Here is a 6,009-nt window from a genome sequence, read left to right on the forward strand (position 1 = left end):
CGAAAATTTGATACCATGTATTCAACACCATGTCCAGGTATTCTTGAACATATTTGCACATGTAAAATATGAAATATGTGTGTAACACTATTTATACCACCACAATTACATGGTATTCTTGAACATATTTGCACATGTAAAATATGAAATATGTGTGTAACACTATTTATACCACCACAATGCAAACAAACAAGAGTGGTTTGTGAAACCCATCCTCGACAATGGCTCTTTAGAAGGAAGGCCTTGGCATTTGATAACCAAACAAACATGGTCATTCTAAAGGATTGAAAGATCATATTATGTGTAGATTAAGTATCCATTTAGCTTCAACATTAATTAAATGCCAATAGTCATTCAATTTTTTTTTAATGAAAGAGAGTTTTCTACACAGAAATTGAAATTGATATAATCGATCTGTTTGGTAGATCCAAATTGGTCACAATAGATAAGACCAAGTGTGTGTTAAAGATTATACACTTTTTCAAAGAGAATCATTTGCCAAAGTTCTTGTAGACATTACAAACCAATCAAATGAATGAGTTCAAATTTTCGTAAAACATTGGATGAGGTTTTCCAATTTTTGTTTTTCCCATCCCATAGATTCATCCATCAAAATATCCCTTTTCGAGAAAGCCTTTATAAATGTACCTACCCATATGGGCAATGGCAAAATATTTCGTTTTCCAACTATATATATGAATAACCAGGAAGTTTAAACCTCTCTTTAGAGCATCAGAATGCCAGAAAATCATCCTTTCTCATGCTTCCCAAATTATATGAAGCACAAAAGCATTGCTTGCTATGGCAAAATATTTCGTTTTCCAACTATATATATGAATAACCAGGAAGTTTAAACCTCTCTTTAGAGCATCAGAATGCCAGAAAATCATCCTTTCTCATGCTTCCCAAATTATATGAAGCACAAAAGCATTGCTTGCTTTGAAATGGCTTGGAGAAACAATCACATCATTAAATGAGAAAGGTGACTTGAATTTTTTCATTGAATGGTCCCTATGAATGTAATACTTAGGTTTGTTGGATAAGATATATAAATTTCAAATCCAAGGTAATAATGATGTAATACTTAGGTTTGTTGGATAAGATATATAAATTTCAAATCCAAGGTAATAATGATGAAGCACAAAAGCATTGCTTGCTTTGAAATGGCTTGGAGAAATAATCACATCATTAAATGAGAAAGGTGACTTGAATTTTTTCACTGAATGGTCCCTATGAATGTAATACTTAGGTTTGTTGGATAAGATATATAAATTTCAAATCCAAGGTAATAATGATGGGATTTACGTGGCATGAGCTTAAATTAATAACCCTATGAACGTAATACTTAGGTTTTGACCCTTGGAATGTGTTGGATGAGACATATAAATTTCAAATCCAAGGTAATAATGATTGGCATGAGCTTAAATTAATAACCCCATCGCATAAATGATGTGAATATGTTCATATGGATTTCTTAGCATTCAAAGCTAAGGCATGACTAGTGAATGCCTACACTAGTCAATAACTAGGCATGTAGAAATGTAAATATGTTTAGATGGACCATGTGGTAAGCTTGTTGTGATGAACTCAAGTTGTGTAAATATTAATGATGGAATAATGAACTTAAGTTGTGTAAATATTAATGATGGAATAAATATATGATGGTCTAAGATGATTGTGAAGAGTAAAAGAGGGACTATGATTCCATTGGTATGGGGAGGACGAAAGGAATCCTAAGTGAAATTAATGCTTTATTTTTAAATGATAGCCTAATATTTTTTATATGTTCCCATCCAATGCCTTAAATGAACCCAATCTTCTCTATGACTTCTAAGTACAATCACTAAATGCATATAGAGGTTGGTGGGGAGGTCTTCTCACATAGTTAATAAAGAATGTTCCCATCCAATGCCTTAAATGAACCCAGTCTCCTCTATGACTTCTAAGTACAATCACTAAATGCATATAGAGGTTGGTGGGGAGGTCTTCTCACATAGTTAATAAAGAATGGGTTGAGTACAATCATTATGGGGCAATTTAAGAGTACTTTGTTCTCTTGTTAGAAGGAATGCCAACTGTCATTTCCCTCGACTCTGTCACTAGGGTTTATTCTTTCACAATTTTCTTGCATCCATTATGTACCCATTTCATGTTGCATTCTTCCTTACCAAGCATGAACCAATCTACAAATTAAAAAGATAAATACAATGAAAGTAGAATCACAAAATTGGGATAAGAGATAGGTGGCTACATGCGAGCATAAAGGTTGAGTAAGTTAGGAAGTCTTCACTCACTATGTTATTGTTTCTCCTTCTCACTAGAGTTAAACTTGCTTCTTGTTTTCTATTGCCATAATTCATTGTATAGATTGGACTCATTATGTTTGAGTAGAGAAATGGAAGACCTTCCTTGTGTTGTGTAGCATGGTGGAGGAGAGTGCCATGGTTGTTCAATGGTTAGGTTAAATGCTTGGAGCACTATGGAATGAGTAGATTGGTTGAGCTGTGAGAGAAAATGGGTTGGGTTGAGTGTGTTAGAAGTTTGTAGCTTGGTTCCTTTGCCCAAGTGACCTCATAACATTGCTTGGGGGCGACATTTGCACTAGATGCATAGAACTCGGTGGAAAATTACTCCTACACAACCAAATTCTTGGAATATATTTTCTTAAAAGACAAGTGCTATGTCTTATGAAAATATATGTATTTTGCAATTTGTGTGTGATAATGTTTAAATTTGGTCATGGACATCTGGTTTCTATGGATTCTTGTTATTCCATGCATGCTTCTTTTGATTTATTTTATTACTTTTCACCGTGTACACATTTGATTCATTCCTAGTCTCTAAGGAAGGCCATATTTGTTTGTTATCGTGAATGGTCTTTTAAAGGCCAATGTTTTAATGGTTGGTTTAGTGGCTACCTTTCCCTCTGCTAGAATTGTTGATAAAAATGCCACAATGAACACAAATAGACAAAAGTTGCTCTATGCGAAACATTTAATGGGAAGAACATATCATCATGCTATTGAAGTCACCATTCAACTTAAAGGCCACATGTGGGTTGGGGGAGGGGTTAATTTATTTTGATGTCCTAGACATGCATTTGACAAACCCATTTTTCAAAAGAATTGGCATAAACACTAGTGTGAGTATGCTATTGCGGAAACTTCAACCATGGTGGGAGTAATAACAACACCTCACTTTCACCAACTCAAGAAGTCGCTCTTGGTTAGTCCCTTGATTTGAATTTATTTATTCTTTTAATTTTATCTCTAATCAATCTCTTCCAACATTCCTTACCAAAAAGTGATCTAGATATTTTTTTCGTTGATAGGAGGTTCTTTTTAGTATGGCATTAGTCAAGTGTGTTTAGGCAAGCTATGGGTTCTCAATGGAACTATAAAAAACATGTTTGCCCCCAAATTTCTTCCCAAACAACCAAATTGGGTAGTAGAACAAAACCAACGAAACACAACAAATGCAGTTTATATGAAGGATTTTGTTGTAAATCATGATTTTAACAATAAAATACAAATCACTAAATGACTATCTATTTAATTTTTTGTTGAAGATTATGTAGCCACCAACCCATTAAAGGAGAGGGAGACATTTATACTAAGGAACAACATGTATTTAACTCTATCCCCATCTCTTATGCTTTGATAGATATAATTCAATTCAACTCCTAAGGATCATTCAACTCTTTTTGAGGCCCCCAACAATGTCAAGGATGGACTTGCCTTGAAAAGGCTTGAATAAAACCTAGTTTGTCTAGGTTTGATAATCCAAAGGGAAATATGCTTCATCTTCAAAGTAAAAAAATTTACAGAGAATTTTTTAAAGCACTTTTAATCAATGCCATGAATTTTACCAATTGACTTGTGAAAAAAAACTTAACAAAGAAGCCTTGATTTTGGGGAATTCACACACCAAATTTGTCTTGATTAGGGGGGAATCTAATACACCAAAATTGACTAAGCATTACACTTGTTACCATTCAAATGCAATGCTTCCTTGCAGAGGAAGATTGATCCATGAGGGATAATCACATCATAAGAGGGAATTATACTTAAGTGTGATGGATAACAATATTTTTTTAACGACTCGTGTGCTTTAAGAAGTTCCTCTTCTAAAACGATTTTGTCAAGCATATCTCACTGAGTGCTCTGTATCTTACAATGGACTTTTCTAACAAACTTCTTAGGCAACCATGACAATTTTTGTAATTTGTTACGGTATATTTGATGAGTGTTCTGGAAATGTAATTCAAACATCTTAGGGTTTTTCATCAAAGTCTTCAATAAGTTTTCCATTGGGATTCTTTATTCCCATAATTTCTTTTAACATATTTGTATGTTTAAGGTAACAATACTTGGTAGGTTTATCCACTATTGCAAACCATGACAAATGAGAACAAATTTTAGATCTACAATTATGACACTCCACACATTTATAATTTATTCTTCCTTATTTGTGTTTGAAGTTTAACATTATGCAAATCCTTTTCATGAAAATTTTGAATCATAATCAACTTTTGCCTTGTCCAATTCTTTGTTTCTCTTCAAAATCAACCTACACTACAACAATTATGGTCATTGGGATAATCCAAAATAGTAGCCATAGTTCAATGTCAATAATGAAAGGGGCCTAATGGCCTTAGAAATGTACAAATGAAAATATACTTAGATGGATTGATATGTGGTAAGCTTGCCATGATGAACTCAATATATGGAAATATTAATGATGGAATATAATATAAGATGGTCAAACTTGGTCCAAGATGGATGTGAAAATCAAAAGAGGGGCTATGATTCCATAAAGGGGTGGAGAAAGGGGGCCTATGAGAAACTGATGCTCTATTTCCAAATGACACCCTAAGATTTTATGTCTTTTTATCATCCGTTGCATTATTACATATTAATAATGATCTACCTACAATTATCATTACATCATTTTAGCTTAATTTTATTGTAATATACTTTTAGGTATATTATAGTGAGAGTACTTTGTTCTCTTGTTAGAAGGAATGCCAACTATCATTTCCCTCAACCCTTCACTAGCATTCATTCTTTCAAAATTCTCTTACATTCATTCTCTATCCTTCTCATGCTACCTTCTTCCTTGCTAACCAACAATTAATCTAGGAATTAACAAAATCCATAATGTGAATGCAGAATCACAAACTTGGGATTAGAGATAGATGACAACATGTGAGCAAAGAGGTTGAGCAAGTTACGAAGCCTTCACTCACCATGTTATTGTTGCTCCTTGTTCTCATGAGAGCTAAGTTTATTTCTTGTAGGCTATTCTTGGAGGGAAATAAACAAATTGGACTTGTTATATCCACTCCGAAGAGCATTGGAACATATATCCCCAAGCCAATGTTGAGTAGAGAAATATAAAAATCTTCCTTATGTTGCTTAGGGTAGTGGAAGAGAGTGTCGTGGTTTTCTAATGGTTAGATGAGATGCTTGGAGCATTATGAAATGAGCAAATTGATTGAGATATGAGAGAAAATGAGTTGGGTTGAGTGAGCTAAAAAGTTTGTAGCTTGGTTAGTTTGTTGTGGTGGCCTCATAGTCTAGCTTGGGGGTGGAATTTGCACTAGGTGCATACAATTAGGTGGAAAATTGCTTGCACACAACCAATTTCTTTGACTAAATTCTATTAAAAGAAAAGTGTTATATATGTATTTGTGAATTCAAGATTTAATTCTGTGTTTTTATTATGCAAATATATGCATATATGCATTTTTAATATTGTTTGTGATTATGTTTAAATTTAGTCTTGGACTTTATGGATTCTTGTTATTCCATGTATATATGTTTCGATGTGTTTTATTACTTTTCACCATGTACATATTTGATTCATTCAAAGCCTCTATGGAAGACCATAATTTTGTTATTATGGTGGAATGGTCATTTGAGGGCTAATGTTTTAATGGCTAGTTTAGTGGTTAGTTTTCTCCTAGGTAGAAATGTTGGGTAAGGATGCCACAATGAACACACACAA

Source organism: Pinus tabuliformis, chromosome 6 (assembly GCF_031772625.1).
Source record: "Pinus tabuliformis cultivar Carrire ecotype Pingquan chromosome 6, CPIR1, whole genome shotgun sequence".
Lineage (NCBI taxonomy): Eukaryota > Viridiplantae > Streptophyta > Pinopsida > Pinales > Pinaceae > Pinus > Pinus tabuliformis.